At 39.8% G+C, this 23,984-nt stretch overlaps 1 protein-coding gene across 7 annotated transcripts in view; it reads left to right on the forward strand.

Annotated features, from left to right (window-relative positions):
* Window positions 1-16,382: 16,382 nt before the first annotated feature.
* mgat5 (alpha-1,6-mannosylglycoprotein 6-beta-N-acetylglucosaminyltransferase) overlaps window positions 16,383-23,984 on the forward strand; it is a 242,741-nt gene continuing 235,139 nt past the window's right edge. For 2 of the 7 annotated variants that reach the window (XM_039757303.1, XM_039757304.1), the window contains exon 1: window positions 18,118-18,389. The gene's annotated coding sequence lies outside the window, so the exon portion shown is untranslated. Of the gene's footprint in view, window positions 16,479-18,117; window positions 18,390-20,386; window positions 20,771-23,984 lie in introns of those variants that run through there. The other 5 variants (XM_039757300.1, XM_039757302.1, XM_039757299.1 and 2 more) reach the window with 3 other exon arrangements.

A 23,984-nucleotide genomic window follows, 5' to 3' on the forward strand; every position in this document is an offset into this window, starting at 1 on the left:
TTTTACGGAAGTTGCATACAAAAGCAAACAAAGTGGACTGTTTTTAATTCCACATTTTCATGTTCTTGTATGCAGTTTCTGTGGAAAAGTGAGAAAGTCGCCTTCCAGTACTGAGCTCATTACAAGTAACGTGCTCCAGCCACAATGTGCCACCTCACATTTAAGGCTTTTCACATAACTTGTAATACAAAGTACACAGACAACATCAAAGTGTGCCAAGCGTCTGGGAGCCTTAAAGCTGTCAGTATGCAAAATGCAGAGCCAATATCAATTTGACAAGGGGATAGGAGAACATGCGAGATGGCACATTATGGCCGGATTGATCTGCAAGTAAATGTAGCTCAGTTTCAGTATTTTCACAGAAATAGCAGACCTAGAGATGTGTGTAAATACAAGAATAAACAGTCAGTTTTTTTTTGTTTGTTTACACATAGCATGTGTATGTGATTCGGTACATGTGCCAATTTTTCAATATAGTTGTACTCATTCATTTTATGTATAAGACACCTCATTCTTTAGCCAAGTCCTACGTTCCATTGGTCCTTCCAATTCAATTCAACTCAACTCAACTGTTGCTGTCATTCATCCACATATGTATATAGTATATGGTTGAACGGAATTTAATTCCTTACAGTCCTCAATGCATAAATTTAACATACACCATAACATATCAAATCCAGCACAACAATGCAATGTAACAAAATAAAAGATGCTGGACTATGAAGCTCAAACATGCTCAGATTCCATAGTCGAGTGTAGAGGGACAGTACATAATTGGGAGAATGTTACAGGGATATGGTACTGGGTGACATGTAGGAATTCAAAAGTTTGACAGCTTGGGAAAAGAAGCTGCTATAGGACCTGATGGCAGGAGGTCAAACAGTATGTGTGACGCGTGAGAGACGTCTTTCACAATGCAGGAAGCTCAGTGCAGACAACACTTCGAGGAGAAGGAGACCCCTATGATCCTCTCAACTGTCCTCACTACATTCTCCAGAATCTTACGCTCATGGGCTTCTCTGTTCCCAACCACGTAATGATGCAGTATGTCAGGACGCTCCTCACAGTTCCTCCATAAAAGGTGGTAAGAATGGGTTTTGGCAAGCCGATTCGCTTCAGTCTCCACAGAAAAAAAGGGCATTGTTGTGCCATGTCAACAACAGAGATTATATTGATTGTCCAGGAGAGGTCATTAGAAATATACACAACCAAGAAATGTGTTGCTATAGACTTTCTCCACAGTAGAGCCATTTATGAGCAGTGGGGAATAGTCAGCCAATATTCTCCTGAAAGGGACAAGTGTTCCTTTTATCGTGTTGACATTTCGAGGCAGGCTATTTTTACTTCACCACATCACCAGATGTTCAACCTCCTCTCTGTAGGATGTGTCGTCATCTTTGCCGGTGAGACCCTTTATGGTTGTACCATCTGCAAACTTGATGATGACATTGGACTCCGACTTGGCAATTCAGTCAACGATGAGAAACGTGAACAATAGTAGGCTCAGTGTCAAATGGTGTTTGATGCTTTCCTGCCAGTGCACATTGACTGTAGCTTCTCTAACAAAAAGTATAGAATCCAATTACACAATGGAGAGTCAAGGCCCAGCAGAGAGAGTTTCCTTATGAAGTGCTGGAGACTGATCGTGTTGAGCAAACAGCATTCTGAAATATGTGTCCATGGTGTTCAGCTGAGACAGTACAGAGTGCAAGGTATTGGAAATGGCATCATCAATGGAGCGGTTTGGATGGATGGTAAGCAAACTGCAGTGGGTCCAGTAAGGTGGGGAGGATGGAGTTGTTGTGTCTTTTGACCAACCGCTCAAAGCACTTCATCACGATAAGAGACAGTGCTTATGGCAGAAATCATTATTTTAATTAAAGAAAGAAACTTATCCTGTAATAAGACAAGTCTGATAAAACTTTTTAAGTCAGCAATCAGGCAAGAGAAAAGCCATTCATTTCATTGTTTATTACTCTTCAACTAATACTTGAACAGGAAGCATTCTTCTACAGCATGATGAAAATGGTTGGAGAAACAAACAACAACAACAACAACATTTATTTATATAGCACATTTTCATACAAAAAATGTAGCTCAAAGTGCTTTACAAAATGAAGAATAGAAAAATAGAAGACACAATAAAAAATAAAAATAAGTCAACATTAATTAACATAGAATAAGAGTAAGGTCCGATGGCCAGGGTGACAGAAAAAAACTCCAGACGGCTGGAGAAAAAAAAATAAAATCTGCAGGGATTCCAGACCACGAGACCGCCCAGTCCCCTCTGGGCAATCTACCTAACATAAATGAAACAGTCCTCTTTGTATTTAGGGTTGTCATGGAAGGGCTTGATGACAAAAGATAGAGAGATCATCTTATAACCTATTAAATTTACATACAATTGTCAATCAATGCATATATGTATTCTGATTGGTTCATTGGTTTACACCCAAATGATCTGTTCTTATTCTTATTACACTCTTTGGGTTTAGCCGCCACCCTTGACATTTCTATGCATGTCAAACTGTCCATTCTGGTTGTTTACAACACATCTTCCAACTTCTTAGTTATCTTTCATTACATTTTGTGTACTACATATTTGTCTCTGTTGTTCGCTTTATCGACCTTTATCTGGTGTCCTGACATGCCTGAACAGGTTTCTGACAGGTATTAACCCTTTATGCTATTTCTTTAAGATGAATACTATATTTTAATATGGAAAGCATATGACAAAACTTTATCCTAATAGCTATATGACCCCTAAGTCTAATTTGACTTCTTTGGTACTGGAATAATAGTGGTCTTTTTGAAGGCTGTGGGGAGATGTTAAAGATATCCGTGAGGACATCAGTCAGTGGGTGAGCGCAGTCTCTAAGCACACACACCCAGGAGTGTTTTTCTGGTCCTGCAGCTTTCCGTGAATTGACTCTGGAAAGAGTCTGCCTTACATCGGCAGGGTCCAGATGGAGCGCCTGTTCCTCAGCAGAGTGTGAGAACTTATCTGCCCATGTGTTACTTTGAACCTCAAAATGTGTGTACAAGTTATTGAGCATGTCAGGGAGACAAGTATCAGTGCTGTTGGCCTGTGGTGAGATTTGATAATCCTAGAATTTTTTGAGTCAGAGAAGTTGTTAAATTTAGATTTCCTGGTGGACTTGTAAAGTTCAGCTTGTGCTGATCTGAGAGCCCCTTTGAGAACTTAAATGAGAGTATATACGGTAATCATTATTATTATTATTATTTATTATTATACTCAGTGTATCATGCTCCTGCCACTTACCTACATATGCTGAGAAATATGTAATACTGCAGTTTTATAAACTATTTACTGTCTAAATATCATTTTGACTTAATACAATTTTTATGCTTTCAGCTGATTGGAAAGCGTCATTTTTTTCTTTTTGTATGGTTGACTACTGAAGGAGTTTTATGCCAGCTTTGGAAAGCCTCTCATGTCACAGCTTGCCTGTGGGTCGTTCTCACTCCCAGTAGAATAAAACAGGATTAAACCGGAGAATTCACATTATAAAAGAAGAAAAAACTATATCAAGTGTCATCATGAAAATGAGCTTCTAGTTTGTGTATAAATTGTATGTGCCCAGTCGCTTTGCTTTTTACTAATAAATACTGAAACAGTTTTCTGCCTCACAGCCAAGCAACACTGGAGTTCTATTTTTTTTTTATATGCTAACATTTAAAATGAAACTATTCCTAAACAATAGATGCTGTGTGCCATGAAATTATTTATTTTTACATTCACCCAAGCTGTATTAAGCTATTTGTGGCTTTCTGGGGGTTTGAGCAGTGTCACAAGAATGACAAAAAGACATCATAAATGTTTGGGCAGCCACCCATATAATGTGCCTTAGCTACAAAAAGGTATTTAAAAATAGTGAGTTGTTCACAAGACTGAGTCCAAAACAGAACTGGGGTTTTGAATCAAGATGGCGGCTTTAAAGGCCAGTGTAGCAAGTGATGTCACTTGAGAAGTTCCATTCTGGCTTTCACACCGGTCACAGTACAGAGACATCATTACATCGTGTTGTAAATGGCATTTTAATTTCTCCTGATACAACAACAACAACAACATTTATTTATATAGCACATTTTCATACAAACAAGTGCTTTACATAATATAGAATAAAAAAATAAAAGACACAATAAGAAAACAAAATAAATCAACATTAATTAACATTGAATAAGAGTAAGGTCCAATGGCCAGGGGACAGAAAAACAAAAACTCCAGACGGCTGGAGAAAAAAAATAAAATCTGCAGGGATTCCAGACCACGAGACCGCCCAGTCCCCTCTGGGCAATCTACCTAACATAAATGAAAACAGTCCTCTTTGGATTTAGGGTTGTCATGGAAGGGCTTCATGATGATTATGAAGAAGACAATGCTACAGTAATTATGTTGTTCGATTTAAACACATCCATTGACACTTTTCTCCACTCTGTTCTGTTACACAAGCTTACAACTTACATTGAGCTGTCAGGCACCGGCCTTGCTTGCTTTCTGTTGATTTCAATGTTTACAGAAAGTTGTTGACAGGTCTCCTTCATCATATTCAGAACTTCAATGGTATCCACAGGGCTCAGTACTTGGACCTTTGCTGTTTTTACTTTACATGCTTCCACTGAGAAATATCATTATTAAACATAACATTCCCTTTCATTCATTTAAAGATGACTCCAGCCACCATAAAAAAACCTCACACTGTTCCACTCCATCTGAACTAGTGTGGTGCTGAGGTATCACCCGTTGCATGGCTACACTCGGGTCCTAATCTGGATCCTGAGTTGGTTTGTCGTGTGGTGGGTGCGCCAATGCACTGTATCAATGTGTGCTCCTAACCTCTCTCTCTCTCTCTCAGTGTAAATGAGAGCGCCCTGTGATTGGCTGCTGTGCCACCCTGGACTGCATTAAGTAGGGTCAGATGGGTAGTTTGAATTAATCCTGGAAGGATGTGTGGTCCAGTGCCAGTTTAGTTACCATTTGCTGCTCAATGTGTGACCCCAAGCTACTTAAACTCTCAGCGACCACAATGGCTTACAAGAGTAATGGGAAGGACAGCAAGTTCAGCACTTCCCAGTTCACCTCTATGGTGTTTTAACCTCGAGACTCCCAAAGCATGAATGTCCCAAACAGTGACTCGGAAAAGTCCACAGGGGGAATATACCTTCAAACTCTGTTTAGAAACAAAAATAGCAATGAAGAATCTTTATAAAATAAAAGGGGTTCATTTAATAGAAACTTTGTTGAGCAAAAATAAGCTCTGAGGAGCACAAGAGCATACAAGGTAATGCCTTCAAAAGAGGCCATCCCAATAACAACCAAAAAGCCAACATGAAATCCAAGAATGGTCAAAAATCCGGAAATCACAAAAAAAATCAGCACTTTAACAATCAACCGCAAAGGACTCTGGGTTATCCTGGCTTTTATAGGCCTTGATGGTGATGGGCAGGTGGGGATCGCCCACAAAATACATGGTACAATTTCATTTGAACCCCAGTGGGGAGTAAGCCTGGCTGAAATAGAGCATATGGTATGAGGTGCTTGCAGGGAAATCTACTTCCACTCAGTAGCACTCATCAAGATAATGGCTGTTAAGTTGTGAACCCGTAACTCATACGGGAAAGCTGACATTTTGTATAACGTGAAATCAAAATGTTTTACATGTATGTTTTGTAACAGAAACAGCAGGCAGGTACAATACAAGAGTGGACAAGATAAAATTCTGATTATGCAAAATGGACATAGAAAAGAATTCTGGGAAAATAAGTGTAAAAATATTAAAGCGTGACACACGTGCTCCTAACTTAACCTAACCTATTGTTTATGAGAATCAGGGTTGGCTTTACCATTTATGCGAACTGGCAGCTCAGTTGGGAAGGCGGCATTTTTTAAACAGTACAAACTCGGACTCAATGAACACTCTGACTCAATACGGCCGTCCGATTATATTGTTTTATATTATTTTGGCATGCAACTGATGTTTGGTCTTACTGTCTGAGTACATACAGTATACGCGGTCTTCCTAAGTCCTAGTTTCCACTGTACTGTGCTTTTGCATGTTGCTTTGATAAGGAAACAAAACAATAAAACTAAACGATCAAAATGATCATTTTTCAATGAAACACAGCTTATGGTCCCCTGTACAAATGGGGAATCTGTGAAAGATTTGGCAGAGAAAGGTGCAACACTGTGTATAAACACACAACACACAGTCAGCTTTATATCTTAGATACTGTATATATGTACTACCATTCAAAAGTTTAGAATCACCCAGAAATGTTCATATTTTTGTTATTAAGTGATACATTTTTTATTAAGGTACCTTTAAATTGTTTTAAAAATACAACCAAGGCATTACTAGTGTTACTAATGGCCATCACTGCTTGAAATGACTGATTTTTTAATTATAATTTGCATACGAATGCAAAGCCCCATTTTCAACAGCCATTCCTTTGGTGTCTTAATGTAACAAGCTTACAGCTATAATCCAAATTGAGTGATGTCCATAAATAAAAATAGAAATTAGGTTAAACACACTCAGCAAAAAGGAACAATTTCAAATTGATTAAGTGACAACAGCACTCCATTAGTCTTATATTGGGACAAAATAACTCCATGACTTCCTGGCATTGTACAAGTAGCAGGCTTTTATAGAAGTTCTGCATTTCTTGTATTTAATGAGCTTCTGTAAAAGGCTACCCATTCTATCTATCTATCTATCTATCTATCTATCTATCTATCTATCTATCTATCTATCTATCTATCTATCTATCTATCTATCTATCTATCTATCTATCTATCTATTTAAGGATGATTCTGCCTTGGATGCACCAATGATACTGAAATAGACTTTGGCTTTTTATAGTACCTCTTTGAATAAATAAATACATAAATAGGAAGATAAATAAATAAATAAATATACAGTCATACACAAAGTCAATAACCAGTTCCTTGGTTTTGCTGATGTTAAGATACAGACAATTCTCTTTGCACCACAAAACCTCCACCTGATTCTAGCAGTGCGCAATTGGGATGCTGTGCCCACTGAGGCATATATGGATGAGCAAGTACAAGAAAAGAGTGATTGAAAGAGGACGATAAGGAAAAGAAAGAAAGAAAGAAAGAATTGGAGGTTAAAGGATAGGAGAGGCAGGCAGGCAGCCGGGAGGCATTCCTTTCAGGGAGTTGGCTGATGCCCAAAGGCTGATAGCCACTCCAGCTGAGCGACCTGGAAGCTGGAGTGACTTTCTTGCTGCTTGGTTGGAAGAACTCTGCATAAAGCCAAGAGGACAGCAGTGGGAGCTGCAGGGGTAATGGAAGGTTCAGTGAGGCATCCTGGTGCCATGGACCACAGGGATGCCTGGCAGCGGGAGTCGTAGGCTTAGCGTGGTGCCCTGCTGGGAACCAGAGAACGCTACAGGGGCCCGAGTCTAAGAGCAAGGGTGCAGTGGGTTGGCTGAACTCTCAGGTGTCTTTTCGGCTACAAGACCTCACCTGGGGATAGGCTGAGGAGACAGCCGTTATTAGGTGATGCACCGGGAACTATATTTTTAAAGGATGGATACTTGCCTATGTTTTAACCTCATTTTAATGGATTATTTAAGGAATTGTTTTTAACCTCCAGTATCACTTTTTTATTGGATTATTTATTTATTGAACTTTTGCACTGCACTTTTGGACACTCTGTTTTTGACTTGTTTTAATAAAAGCACTGGAGCACTTTTTCACCTACACGTTTCTATATGTGTATTAAGTCCTCATCTGCTGGCGCATCCCGGGGGTATTTTATTAATGGTAGCAATTTCAAGAAGCTCCCTGGAAGGATTCAGTAGCATGGGGTCAATCCATGGTGTCACATGCTAACATCTATATTAGAGACACAGTCCTTGAGTCTCATAAACTGTGTTGTACCCAACAGGTAGTCCATTATCCAGGACACCTTAGGATAATTCACCTGCATATCTCTGAGTTAACCCCTTAACATGGATGGCTGGACGGTATTGTAGGTGCTAGAGAAATCAAAAAACATAATCCTCAAAGTGCTGCCAGCTTTGTCCAGGTGACAAAGCTACAAACTAGTTTTAACATATACTGTATATGCTTGCTTTTATACCTTTCCTTATTCACATAGATGTCCAGTCAGCCCCCCATCTTATCCACACCACACTGGGTCTCTTTCTGCTTGAATAACATGAAATCTGTCCAGCATTAATCCTTTGGGGGTCCATAGTCAGGCATAACAAAAGCAGGAACAGTCATATTCTAAAGACCTAGAGTAGGTCATCTGACCATCCAGCACCTCCTGGACCTTCTTCAAAATTACATACATAGGTGCTGAGCAGTCTGATAAGAAAACTGAATTCTTTCATCTTTTCACTTATTATTATTAACTATTTAATGTTATTAACGGTTTGGAAGGGACAATTCTATTTTATTCTTTTCCATTGTAGCATTTACTTCTATATGTTTGCTATTCATGTAAAGTTTCCCACAGACCATGAAATATTTTAAAAATGCAGTGCTGCTAGTTTTGTGTACCCAGCGATCATCTGAATAACGATACCGATATCAAAGGTAGCAAAATGTGTTAGCTCATAATGTGACAGAGAATGTGCTGGGAGTTTGAGTCGTTGCAGGATTGGAACTGCTACAGACTGCCTACCCCTTTCATATACAGTATATACACTATGGAAATATATGCATTTCTTAATGTATCATGAAGTCAAAGCATAGAACAAATAAATAATGGCAAATAAAAAATAAGTCAAGGAATCATTAAGTGATTAACCAAAGCAGCCACCTTTTGCTGACTTAACAGCCAAACACAAACGTGGCATTCTTTCTATGAGTGAAATCAAATACTGGTCAGGAAGATCTTCCCGGCACTGTTGGAAGAAGTTCCCACAAATGTGTTGCAAATAGGTGTTGCTTTCCTTGCACTCTTCTGTCCAGTTTACCCCAAGCTAACACAATGGGGTCTGGAAATGGTGCTGGCCAGTCCATGTTTTGAAGTGTACCTTCTTGTTCTTTTCTTTTAATGTAGTTCTGACATAGCCTGGAAGTGTGTTTGGGGTCATTGTCTTGCTGTAGGATGAACCCCTAAACTACTAGACCCAGGCCACTGCATGATGCTCCAAAATACTGAGGTAACCCTTATGATTCAGAATGTCAGTCACTCTGTGCAACTCACCAACTCTGCCTCCAGCCAAAGAACCACAGCCCATCACACTTTGTTCTCCATGTTTGACAGTTGATGTCACACACTGAGGAACCATCCTTTCACCAACTCGACAGCATACAAATATCCTGCGTGATGAACTAAAGATGTCAAATTTTGACTCATCGGTCCATAAGACTTTCTTCCAGTTTGCAGTAGTCCATAGCTGATATTTCAAGGCCCTATTGTGTCCTTTAAGGAATGGCTTTCTTGCTGCCACTCACCCTGTCAAACCTGCAGCACAAAGTCTCCTCTTCACAGTAGAAACTTAGAATTGCTGTTTTTGACCACTGTTAAGCTGTGTTTAAAGCTGTTGTGCTGTGAGGCGCCTATCATGCAAGATTGACACTCAGAAATTTGACTTCTGATTGGGTGGTGACTTTGGGTCTGCCAGATCTCATCCTATCAGAGTTCGTTCCAGTTTCCATCTGCCTTTTGATTGTGTAGAACACCATCATACTCACTGACACTTGGATTTTTTTTTTGCAATTTCTCTAAATGAAGGTCCGACACTTTTAAGGGTAATAATGCTCTCATTTAATTTGTCAATTACTGTTTTCTTGCCCTTATTGCTAGAATTTACATCTTTCTACAGTGTAATATTGTTCTTCAAATGGTTTAGTAACACAGTCTGTTCCAACTCTGCTTTAAGACAGACAGAGGGTTTTTAACTAATCAACAAAAGCTGGGACTCCTTTCCATTAATTGGTGCAGAATGCATGTAGTTTGTAACCTAGTTGTTCCCTGAAGAAGGCCCATTTATAATATTCTGAAATCTTCTTTTTTTCAATTTTTGCTAAACTAAGTTTTAAATTTAAGTTTTAGTGGTGCCGAACCTATGGTACGCGTGCCGTTGTGCCAGCACAGAGTTCGTTACTAGAAAGCCAGAGGGACACAGGGCCGGACTGCTCTCCTTCCCCTCTCCACGCATGTCTGAGGACATTTCTCACATCACCCGCCCCTCTGCCCAGCAGCCCAATGGAAGCGCTTCCTCCCTCTCCTGTCTGGCAGCTCACATGTGGCGTGAGGGTGCGGCGCAGACGGCAGCCTGCTGAGTCTGTGGCGAAGGTGATTCCTGTGGTGGGGTTGGAGAGGAGCTAGGCTGGAGGGAATGTGGTATAGCAGGTTCACAGCTCAAAATTGAAAAGGCCAGTTTTAATAGATAATCACGGATCCTGGGAGCTTCATGATGCAGGTGGTCCTCTCTTAAGAGTCGTCCGTATCTGTAATTGTTGCCGGGAGCTGCTAATCGTCACACTTGATCCACGTCCCCGTAATATATAATAGAAGTGCGAGGCGGATGGAAAGGGGAAAAAAAGAGAGAGAGAGAATGGGAACGGAGGTTAATGGGGAAGAACTGCATGAAACACTGGAGAAGATAGAAGGACTGATAAAGGACAGCACAGTTAGTTCTGAAAATGAAATCCTTAAAGTGTGAAATTCTCTGCCAAATAATTTTAAGTCAATGAAAGCACTTTGGGATTGCTTTCCATATTTTGCTTGGATCATCTTATGCTTGTGAGCGGCTGTTTTCAGCTTTGAATTAAATCAAATCTGACACCAGAAACAGACTAACAGATGACCTGAGTGCTGCATGTGTTGCTCTCAAACTTACAAAGTACGAGCCAAGGTTAGACAAATTACCAGCACGCATACAACAGCAAAAATCACATTAATTGTTCAAAAGCATACCGAATGCAAACTTTTACCTTTCAACAAAAAGTTGTTTGTATCATTGAAAGTTGTTAAAGTATGAGCTGTTTTTTCTATACTACAACCTCAGTATTCAGGTTAAATTGCCGTGTTGGCCCTTTACGATAAATAAGTGGGTTTCGGGTTGCAGTTTGGGCACTCGGTCTCTAAAAGGTTTGCCATCACTGCCTTAAGCAGTTTACCTTTTCACCATTTTAGGTCATTCATTGCATTTCAACAACAGCTGCACCAATGCCAAAATAAAAAGCCTTGTAGCGGGAGGTAAAAAAGGCACAGGACATTATTGGCACTTCACTTGGAAATCTTGTATCTAAGACTCATTGTGTGAGAAGGGTCTCAAAGGTTATCAGTAGTCCTGGACATAACTAGTTTAAGCAAGGGAGGCGCTTCAGATCAATCGGTACATGTACAGTGGCTTCTTCCTAACTGCTATAAACTTGTTGAACTCTGATATCTCCTCACTCTGAGATCATTTTTCATTGAACATGTACAATAAGTTACGTAGGTAGTGTGTAATAAATATACTGTTTACTAACATGTGCAATAATAATCTATGCTGCTGTACATATATTCAATAATAATCCGTCCTGGTTACTGAACATTTAACACTGTATATGGCATCTTGCTAATATATATAGACATATTTTGTATGATTACTCTGTTTTTAGTTCTTGTATGTATTTGTTGTATTGTTATCTATCTGAACTATTTGACATCGGATTTTAAATTCACCTTTGGGTTGTCACAAAAGTAATTTCATAGTATTATACAATGACAATAAACAACTTAAATTTGAACTTGATTTAAATTTGAAGAAAAACTGGAAAAACGGAAGTGTTCTAAAACGTTTGACTGCTATATAGATAGCCCATCTGCACACTTCTGTTGCAGTTTAAATATGGTGGTGCGCTGGATAGTAGTTTGTCTGCTCTCCCTGAGTCTGTGTTTCTTACTCTGGGTTCTCTGTTTCTTGGTACATCCACAAGATCTGCAGGTGAATTTGTCACTCAAAAATCACCCAGTATGAGTGAATGTGGGTGTATGCCTGCCTGTGCCCTGCCATGGACTCATGCTAAGTCCACGTTTGGTTTCTGCCATGTGTCTAATGGTAATGCCATACAGTAGACTCCTGTAATCCCAGTACATACTCGATGGATCAGGCACCTTTGTTTCACCTGTCACCGTCTCCTTTTTTGGTATGCTACGGTACAGAGCTGTAGCTGCCCCATGTGGACATAGTGTCCTGTCACCTTGGCAGTTTGGGTGAACTCTCCTAAATTTCTGCCCATCTGCCATAGCCTTTTATTAGTCAGCTACCCACAAAATAGTTACTTCTGGGGAACTTAATAAACGTGTAGGGCCTACAGCCTCCTATCGGATACCTTCCCACATTTCTGGGAACTAGATAGCCCTCTACCAGTATTAACATTACAACAAGTCTTCCTAATAAAGTACAGGCTGTGCTTGGTCTGCGTCCTGTTCGCCAACCATCTCTAGCCTATTCTAACCACAGTGTTGCCTTCATTATAGTAACTCTAGAAAGAATTAATATTGTGGAGCACTCCAGAATAAAGGATGCCCAAGGGCACTATTGTTTCTCTTTCTATTACGCCAAACTGTTGCACACGCCGCTGTCACCTGTCAGACAACAACTGATCTCTGGGCCTCTGGAATGACCCTAAAGTAACAAAGCTATAGGATTCTTCACCCTGCTGTATACTCACTAATCTCCATCCTCGTAGTCTCTTCCTCCATTCTTGGGTGTTCTGCACTACTCTCAATTCTCCTGCTTAAGAATGGAAACTCTATACCCAACACATCGTTTTACCAACTAGCTGACAGCATCTGTGGGTGAAAATTGAGTTGTATTGCCCCCACTGCTTTGCATCTTCTCCATTCCAAACTGAATTTACATGTAATTTGCAATTTGTCTGGGACCTAAACAGTTTTCCCTGTGGCAGTGCTGATTCCAGGCATACTGATAAGGTCTGTCAGAATTGTTCAAGCCTTGAAACATTTTCATAAAGAATCAGCTCTCTAAATTGTATATACATTTTGGTTGCATTCATGTCAAAGTCTTAGTTTCCGAAGTTGTCAGGAAACACGTTACACGCGGGTGCAAATGGCAGTACTTGGCACAGTTGTAGCACCAATCTATGTGACGGCCTCTGTACTTCACTTACTCACTGGTCTTATTTGATCATATAAAATTATGTCATTTTACCACTGTATTTATTTAGTTTATATATAGAATTTCAGTTGTTTCTCTTTAGCGATATTTAAAATTTGTTTAGTCTTTTTTTTTTTTGTATTTATTTATTTTATTAATTTTATTCCAATCCATACATAGCAATCAAGTTTTTACAAAAAAAAAAAGAATTATGTTAAGAACAGATCGATCCCCACCCCTGAAATTTGTGTTTGGTCTTAACTTGTTTATCTATTTCACTATACTTTTTTTTATAGTGATCTCTCTTGCATAACCTGACTAACAAGCCAGGTTGACATTTCAATGCACGTTGTACGCGTATAACTGTATATGTGATATATAGTGAAACCCTGAATCTTGGCACAGTATGCATACCCGTTATTTTCATTATAAGATGTTTTAAGGCTAAAGGGCCTAGTGATTACCTTTTATAAAGTATACAACACACACACACACACACACACTCAAAAGTCAAACATAAAGGGGGCCAAATAAGCCAGCAAATATCAGATTCAGTGGGATATAAGCCAGAACCTTGAGCAATCATGTGTGCAAATGAACAGAAAAGTACCACCTTCAATCCAAATGTCAAAATATTACCAGAATGTTTAGGAAAAGTTAAATTTGCATTTTAAATATTTTTACAAATATCCACAAAACTAAAGAGAAAAGATTAACCATTTGTGCTATGGCGGCAGATTTTACAAATATATATTTGATTTTTCTACAATATTGCCAAGTGTAGCAGAACAATAGCAAGACCAGTCTCAACTTGATATTATTATGGAGAATCTAGGCGAATAGGATTGAGCTGAATGGCCTCTTCACGTAATAAATGTTGTAATGATCTAAAAAAAGAAGAACAAGAACAAGAAGAACAAGAACAAGACCTTTCTTGCATGCGGAACACAAAGGCTCATTCCAAAGGTGATTCCAATCATAGTCATAGTCCAGACGTACCTCGGTGAACTGCCTGGCATAACGAAAGCTGCTCACATGCAGTTAGCAGATCTTCTTCCTCAAGAACAGCCAACATACTTTGTAAGATCCTTATCAATAATGGCTCCTAAAGAATCCAGAGGATGGTCAATAGCAACCAGCAGAAGATGATGCTTTTATTGCACCCGGTGCTGTGTGTGTGTGTGTGTTAGGGCTCTGAACCCCTGTATTATTATGCTACTATAATAATAATAATGATGATGGAGAAGCATCTGTGCAGTCTGATGCTCTGTACCCCTGTATTATTATGCTACTATAATAATAATAATGATGATGGAGAAGCATCTGTGCAGTGGCTAAGCAGCTCCGGTCTTAAAGGAGAGACAGAGAGTCTGATAATCACAGCTCAGGACCAGGCACTGAGCACCAGATTCCACCAGAAAAATATCTTGAAATGGCCAGTAGACAGTAAATGCAGACATTGCAACAAGGCAGAAGAACACATAAGTCATATTGTTGCAGGTTGTACAATATTTGCATCGCCTGTAATAAAGTGGCCAGCTGTGTTTACTCTACTATATGCAAGCAGCTGGGTGTTCAAGTGCCAGATAAATATTATGAACGTGGTCCTGACAAGGTCCTTAACATCAATGATTCTATCATCAGGTCGGATATACCAATAATTACTGACAGAACCATTTAAGCTAATCATCCTGAGATCATGCTGCATGATGAAAAACAGAAAGCCTGTCTGTTGATCGATAGCCTTTCCAGATGATTTGAACAATCATCATGCTAAAAGAAACTGAAAAGCTCAGCAAATACAATAATCTGGAAAACGAGAATAGCGGTATGTGGAACTGCGAAATGAGAGTTGTGCCAGTTATAGTAGAGGCATTGGGTACATTGAAGAAGGGATTTGATCAGAACCTAAAGATGCTCCTGGGCCATCCATCAAGCTAACAAAGCGCAGAAGATCCCATTTGGGGGCTTGGGGGACATGGCCAGCATAAACTGCCGGGCACCGTCCACACAGCAAACTCCCAATGGCGAAAAGAAATAAAAGTTAAACATAGTACTAATAATATTATTATTGTTAGTATTTAATAATAATAATAATATCCATCTGCTCTGTCTGAATTTGGTTCCAGCCTTCTTCCCAGTATTACTATTATAGATGTCAGCACACTGTGATGCTGAAAAAAGATTAGAAAATTGATTGAAGGGTAATAATAATAAAATAATAATACATACTGTCATGTATGAGCATCGGAGGATCTCCTCACAGGCTTGATTAAGGTATGTAATAACCCTGCCGGGGCAAAAGGGGGTGCTGTCACTAACATTCTCTTCCCACAGCATTGAGAAACTGCCCAGTGTGGACACTTAACCCCGCTCCTTCCGGTTTATTCGCTATAAGAAACCCAGCTGCCCAGAAGGAGGCATCTTTTACGACGAGAGCAACCTACCTGATATAGCTACTGTGAATGACCCCTAATTCGGCGGCTGAGAGACAAACCTGTTTGTTTATATTTCGCCTAAGGGCTGGGAACATAATGACTAAAGGCTTTTCTATTGTTGGGCTTCTTTTTTGTTGATTAAGTGGGACAACCCAGTTGTCATCCCAACTTTTATGTTTGTGATTCCTGTACCCGGCCACACTACCAACTATTTAATGTGTATACCCAATTAAAAGCAAAACAAAATTTAAGCACACTTAGAGAATGTTTCTGTTTTTGTAAAGAACATACATCAATACAGCGACATGAAAATGTTAAAGGTCAGAATAGTTTGTCATGTTTTCTACTCCTTGCTCATTTCACTGATAATAGCCCTAATTCATAAAATGACTTCCTTGACAAAATTAGTTAGAAAATGACTGGTTGATTTCCTTGACTGATAAGAAATGATAAATATTTCTATATTAGGTATTATGCTTTATCATGAAATGAGATGTGAGATAACAGGAAGAACAAGTTCTGCAGTGCCTGGTGCTCCAATGCAGTCTAACCATTCCTTTCTGTCACTAGTATTCATGTGCGAGTGCTCAACGCATTTAACGTACCTTAGTTACCACAGCTAATGCTTTGTTAGAAGCAGGGTAGACATTGTATCTCTATATTGTGTTTCACAGGGTGGAACAAAAAACACCCTGCTACTCACTTTTGCCTTTTCCTGCTGAACACAGCTGAGTACAATAATTTCTTTTTTAAAGATCCTTTCAGCCATTTCCTGAGCTCAATTTTTTGTTGTACAGCAACAAGATAAGCAGGGAACATCCTGGCAGTAACTGACACAAATCAGAAACTAATGCCAGACGGGATTCAAGGTTTATTAAACTGCAAGTTGTAGATTTGTGTTTTAAAAATCATACTTTGCTGGTAAGTTTCTTTTTTTTTAATCTTTGTCTTAATTTAAACATGTTATTGCTGCCTCATGGGACTCCAATATTGTGAGTCTACTCATATTGAGTTGCATGTTTTTATTCCTTTGCTTACATGCTCTTTCCTCCTGTACTCTGTTTTTTTTTCCGATTTAACTAAACTCTGAACTGACCCAGTATGGGTGTGGAGACAGACTCAGTAATGTCCTGTCCCGTTCTTGACTTGCACCCAGTGCTATTGAGGTTGTGCTACCCAGAATTGTATTAAGGTGGTTGGAGAGTAGTCTATCTATCTATCTATCTATCTATCTATCTATCTATCTATTTTACATCCTACAATGTGTCCTAGTGTGGACATACATTTTAGCACCTCTGTTTCAGTGAAGTGTTTACTGTGGCAAGCTGGAAATGGGACAAAGTATGAACCCACCCTGATGAGACAGCACTTCCTCACATTACTGCGAAATCTGTAGATTTGTATTTTTCGTGTAACCTGTTCATCAACACAGCACTCCACCATCTGAACCCTCTATTTTTGCAGTAAATGTTAATAGGTTGCTGGAGCAGTAGTGACCACAAAGTTGCCATATACCCAGGATGAGCTTTCGATACATTAATGGACTGATTTGGACTCAGGTACACTCTTAAAAATAAAGATGCCAGAGTGGTCCTTTAGAGTGATGCCATAGGTGAACTGTTTCTTCTTTTTCCAAAATACCTGGCCACATGAAATTTTCAAAAATTACTTTTATTTATTTGGATCCGTGATAGCCTCCATAAAGTAAATAACCATGACTAGATTGTTAACAAAGTTGTGAAATACCAATGGCTTCCTAATTTTAAAATGACTCTTGCTGTATACGTTCATCAACATAGGCTAAGTTCAAGTTTTCTTAATCTGTTAATGACCTTTTAGTTGGCCTACCATACATTAAAGATTTCTAGTTTTTTTCTACATATTAGGAGGTTTTTCAAGGCACAAAGAACCAACGTCATATGCAGGGAACCCAGAATGAAATGGTGCTTTGTCAAACAATGGAGCTATGAGGATCCGCACAATCCAATAAAGAATCATAAAGTACCATTAAAGAGACACTATTTTTAGGAGTGTATATAGATATTCGGGATGCATTTATGAAATCAGTGTGTTCTAAATTATGTTAACCTCTGGCCTTCCAGCGCCACCAGCAACTAATGGCAGTCTGCATTTCATTGAGTAATGGCCTGCATTGTTCTGTCTTTTTCCAAATAAATAATCGTTTCTAGAAATAATTGACAAACTAGCACCTCACCGTGGATGTCCTTTAAACGGGGCAAACCGACGTGAGTGATGTGCACCTTCGCCATTCATTGGAACTGAACGGTGACTCCCCGGAATCAGTACATGTGCATTCATATTCCAAATGTGACTCACCCAAATGTTGAACTTAAACTGAGCCAAACAGCTGTAAGAAAAAAAACTGGATGTGACTAGAATAAGAGTAGGCGTGTCCTTCGAAAATACGTTAATAACAGGAAATCTAACAGTTGGACTGCAGCATCGGGACCGCAGCCACGAGTGGACGCTTCAGGTCGCCTGTTTCTACAATCCACCTATAGATGGCGCTCCGTCCAAAGAGGTGCATTGAGAGTAAAAGGGGCAGCTGGTGGTTGAGACCTCCCACGCCTACCGCCCCCTCAGTACGTGTTGGAAGACTTCCTCCGGACGCTTAAAACTGTGCTCAGGAGAGACAAGAAAAGCTGGAAAAAAATCACAATTTTCAATAAACGACGGGCCCCTCTTCAGTGTCAGGAGTTACTGGTACCCGCGTGCTGTACGTCCCTTTCACAATAAGCGAAGAGGCAAATCTGTAAGGACTGAGCGGGTTAGAAAATGACATTACAGAAGTACTATGCAGAAGACGCACAGGTAAACGTGGGATTGAAATAAGTAAAATTAATTCCTGTTATGAAATGTATCCGCGTGCTCACCTGCCAGAAATACTTGACAACTGTTTTGTTATATACTTAATTTTGATTACATTCAATCCAAAATTAAACCCTTTCCACGAACTCGTCACCTTGACATGCTAGCAGGTATGTGAAAGGAAGCATCGTCTTTAACACAGATATGTGCTTTTCTAGAGAGCGTGCTTAAACAGTGAGTCAGCCCGTGTCTAACCCGCCTGAACAGGGTCGCGGGGCGTGCTGGAGTCTAACCTACCCAGCATACGACACAAGGCAGGAACAAAGCCAGGCCATCGCAGTGCGAGCACACATACTATTCCCAATTTAGTACCGCCAATCAACTTAACCTGCATGTCTTTGCACTGCTGGAGGAAACCCAGGCAAACACAGGGAGAACATGCAAACCCCCAGGCAGGGAGAACCCAGGATGCAATGAGTGTCCTTACCTGGTTTCCTTACTGCAAGGCAGCAGCGCTACCACTGCGCCACCAGGTATTTATACAATATAAATAAAATAAAAATCAGACGGAAAAAATACATGTACATTATATTATAGTTCGACTGCTTTATTTAAAAGGAGAAATCAGATTTCCAAATATTTTTCTGTACAATGTTGCTAAGGTTCCACACGTCTTTTTGAAGTCTTTTTCCATTACAATATGAAATCCAAAAAACGTTTGGGTTTGGTTAGACGATAGTGCATACTAAGTAAATAAATATTTTATATGATGTGTGTGAGTGTAAATGCCGACCCGTCTAGCCCGGAAATTAGTAAGGGGGCTGTAAAATGGACGTACTGATGGATGTGCGCGGGTGTCCTGCGATGGACCAACGCCCCCTTCAGGGTTGTTTTCTACATTGTGCCTGACGTCTTGGGGTAAGCTCCAATATTAACCCATTATGTTGCAATTTCTTAAAAACAAGTTATTTATAAATGGAAGTAATAATGGACTGTAATAATGGACTGGAAGTAGTAATGGACTGTCACTGTTAACATTTTTAAGAAGATGATCTCTAAACAGGACACTGGAAATTAGTGTGTTAATGCCCCCCACCGTCCGTTTAAGTGAAGCGGTTGGTACAATGAATGAATGGATGGATTATTTTTTTGGTTGACGTCCCACCAAGCTTCGGCTTTTCTCTTGCGCCTGATGTTTCCAGGCCAGATTGGACTGTCAGATATTGTAAGTTAAGAAAATGATTATTATTACAGCAGTACATTGTATTATATTAAAATAGCGCAAACAGAACTTATAAAAACAACCAGCCATAAACTGATTACAATTATAAGCAATTACTGTACAATGTATAAAAATAAAATTATATAACTCATTTTAGAACAGCGAATGGCCTGAATTGACAGTAATGGACGAAACTATTAACATCAAGTGTTAATAAAATTAATCATTCGGTGACTGATTTACAGAACATAACTGACCTTAAGTGTGCTAGACTGTCGTCCCGTCCAGGGTTGGTTCCTGATACTTAAACGGGGATGTGCTCCGAGTACTGGCGATTGCTTGATGCGAAACTGACAAACGGTTAAACATTGGCGCATATACAATTGTTTCAACACGCTAAGTATCTTATCAGTTAAACCGAGTACGCTTGATTTTTTTTTTAATGTTTTGTATCTAACTCACTGGCAGGTTACGTCACTAACAGCATACTGTATGTGATACTGTATGTGAACTGGCAACGCTGAATTCGAAGGAGGTACGCGTTATCAAAAGTATACACATAGGCGTCGGAAGGGAATTACACGCAGTAAACAAATGCTACAACTTATCAGACGGTTATATCATTGTATTGCATGTGATGCTCAAAAACATTGAAACGACACTCAAAGCCCGCACCTGCCTGCATATAATACACACATACAGCCAGGCTCACTGACACAAGCACCAGCCCTTTAAGAAAGGGGAGCCTCGCTCGCCGTTTTAGGCTGAGCACAGGAAACTGCACACGGTCCCTGACTGCCTTCATTCTGGTTTCAGTGCCTTTCGTGTTTTGCTGTGGCTACTGCAGAAAGGGCGATCGCACTCACGTTAGCCGGAAGTGTCCTAAGTTAATTTGTTTGTGTATCTGTATACTGCAGATGAGAAAGACAACCCCGATGTACAGGGATGTAGCGAATTTAGGCATGGGGGCGAACGTCTGCGAGGTGAGTTCGTCTTTTTGCTCTTCTTGCTAGCGGTAGGCACTGAAGGTATATTGAGGCGCAGTGTTTTCAGCACGTCTGCCCGCCCGCAGCGTCGGTCTGCCAGTGGGTTCTCGTATTTACTCCACTGAAAGAGGAGGAGGACGACGACGACGACGACGACGAAGAAGAACAGGAGGAAGGTAAACACTAGAGTTAGACACGATCTGCATTCTGTTCACAGCCAAGTTGTTTTAGGTTGGAGAGGAAGGTGCTGCTGCGATGAGGTGCCCCTCCAGTTACTTCACCTGCTTTGGCGAAATGGGTGGCTTGTGTCAGTGGCGCTCGATGTCGCGGTCCCGTGCCGTCATTTACACCTCTCAGGGAGGTGACGTGCCAAAGCGGATGCTCGTTTAAATCGTTTCTGCCCGTAAACGTGTGAGTGTCGCGAACAGCACGAGGTTTGTTGTGTGACAGGTTCACGAAAGGCCACTTCATTTCATGTTGTCGCTTCGTTTTTACAGGACCACTACGGTTGGCCTTCATGTCAAGGGCTGCGTTAGGCTCACAAATCTCATTGTAGTCTGGCGTCTGTCAAGAACGACGGGATCATGAAAGGAACAATGGCCAGAGTGTTAACGGCGTAGCGTGCGGAGTCGGTGACAGCGTCCACACTGCCTGGTTTAAGGCCAGCATCCAGCGTGCAGCTCATTCTTTCTAGAAAAGTCAGTAGATGGCTGACAAGTTATCATCTGCCCACAGTTGTAGGACGACTTCTCTTTGCACTTCTTTTATGTTATGTAATGGACTTTAGCCAACGCTTGTAAATCTTTAATGTTAAATATTTACTGGTTAAACACTGCCTGACAGTTAGATTTCTGTCTTAAAAACGGAGAAAAGATTAACACGCCAGAGATCCTCTTGTTGTTTACTGTTAGGGTGTCAAACAACTGAGAAATATTTATAAAATCTCACTTTCTTGTAAATCGATTAACTTTTGACCAAAAATCAATTAACAGACAAACAGGGAGCAGAAAGACATTAAATTTGGTAGTTTTGTTGTGTATCATTTTACATTTCAAATGAATTCAATTTGTTAAGGACAAAATTTAACACTTTTAATTATGCATTTTACTTGTAACTTACTAGGTGCATCTTGCCCGAAGAAGGGCCCTGAGTTGCCTTGAAAGCTTGCATATTGTAATCTTTTTAGTTAGCCAATAAAATGTGTCATTTTGCTTGACTTCGTACTACATTCATAATGGCTAACACGGTACAACACCCTAGAACTATGGGCAGGGAGAGGAAGAAGTGCAGCTCCCAGTCAGTCCGTCCAGCTTCCTTCCTTAAGCTGCCACTTCACCTATACAGTATGCACAGTAGTAACTTTTCACTTGGGGAGGCGCTGGAGCCTGGCTGTCTTTTCATTAAATTGTTTATGGTCAATTCCTCATTTTAGCTAATGTTGAAAAGGCATAGGCGATGGTAACCTTTACTTTATAAGTCGTGAAGAGAGCAAAAATATTTAACAGCCTTCTGTAAATGTGTACATGCGCTGTAAACACATTTAACTGCACGCTGAGGACCTAATACAAATTTAGGCACACAAAAGAGACCATCAATAGGCATTGTTTGGCGTAACAGCTCTCTGTCATTTATCAGTAAAACCTTACACAGTAGACCGCTGCTCTCCAGGCTTAAAAGCTATGTTTTGTTGTCCATCTGTAGTTGTTTCCCGGCTTCTTTCCAGTTATTTTAAAAGTAAAATGAGCACTGCCTAGAATTACTGTAGTTCAGTATTCTTTCCTGAACATCCACATTTTCATTTTGTGTTCCGTTTAGGGAGCCTTTTTTGTACCTACAGTGCATAATTGTTAGCACACTGATCCATTATGGATTCTTGAAGCATTGGTTCCTATATCCCTGCTGCGTCATCCTTTTATTTTTCAAAATTAAGTTATTCCGAAAGAGTGCTAGCATTGCGTGCAAACCTCAGTATGGTATCTGACAAGCACATGACAAATCTTCACACATACCAGGTCAATTTAGAGTTGCCAGGCTGCCTAACTTGCTTGGAACCATACAGTAGACACGAGGATTAAGCTACCAAGTAGCATGGTAGACAGTAGGATTTTAGGGACTTTAAAAACTCGTCTCGATGTTATTTTAGAAGAATTAGTATCATCCTTTATTTTTCAAAATTTATTTATTCCAAAAGAGTGCTAGCATTGTGTGCAAACCTCAGTATGGTACCTGGCCAGCACAAGACAAACCTTCACATATACTAGGGGAATTTAGAGATGCCAAGCTAGCTGACTTGCATTGGACTGTAGATACAAGGATTAAGTTACCAAGTAGTGTGGTAGACAGTAGGACTTTACAGACTTTCACAACTGGACTTGATGTTGTTTTAGAAGAATTAAGTGGATAGGACTGGCGAGCTTTGTTGGGTTGAATGGCCTGTTATTGTCTAGATTGTTCCAATGTTTTAACTGTTGGACATGGACATAATTTGAAGTACGAGGTAGGACTCCTGCTGGTGTAGGGTGGTCAATGTGGAATCTCCTTCACACTGCTTAGCTGGGTGGGATCTGAGCCTGGGATTGTGGACCTATGAGGCAGCAGCAACAACCAATTCACCATATTGCTACCTCACTTCTCTACAGTATGCAAGAAAAAAGATTTTAACAAGCAGGACTATAGGCAGAGATGTTTGTATGCTGTTTGAGTCCATGAATTTTCAGTTTGTTTCTACAGAAATGTAGAATGGATTCATTTTTTCGCATGTATACAATAGTAATCATTACTTTGTTTTGATACTGAGCACAGGTTTGGTTTAGTTAAATACAGAAATATTTACTCTGACATACTTGTAGAATAAAAAAAAGTTAAATTATGAAAGAGCTTAGTTTGAATGACAGCTTAGTTTGTGTTGATAGGCTATGATTACATGAGACAAAATTTACTCTTGATTGCTACTGTAAAAAATTTAGAGTTTTCTGTTTGGAATAAAATACATTGATGTTGTAAACATTACTTTTCTACAGATATAAGAAAATGTAAGTTTTTGTGATTTAGTGATGTTTCATGCTTAAATGCAAGTACAGTTGTGGGATTTTATTGTTGAAACTAGTACTGTGGTGTTTTTTGTATATATAACATTATTTCTGAACAAGTAAATAAAGTGATAATGATGAATAATATCTTGTGGTTGCTCTTGGCATTTAGATGGTTTATGGTCAACATCTTCTGAAATAAACATAAGCACCACATTATCATTTGCTTTTTCTTCCTTTGCTGGAAGCAGCAACCAGCATGCCAAACATTGTCATTCTCTACAGTTAAAATGGCATGTATCAGGGTATTTCTTGGGACATTTAGGCCAACATCACCCTGTAGAACCTTGAGTTGTAGAGC

Source organism: Polypterus senegalus, chromosome 6 (genome assembly GCF_016835505.1).
Source record: "Polypterus senegalus isolate Bchr_013 chromosome 6, ASM1683550v1, whole genome shotgun sequence".
Classification (NCBI taxonomy): domain Eukaryota; kingdom Metazoa; phylum Chordata; class Cladistia; order Polypteriformes; family Polypteridae; genus Polypterus; species Polypterus senegalus.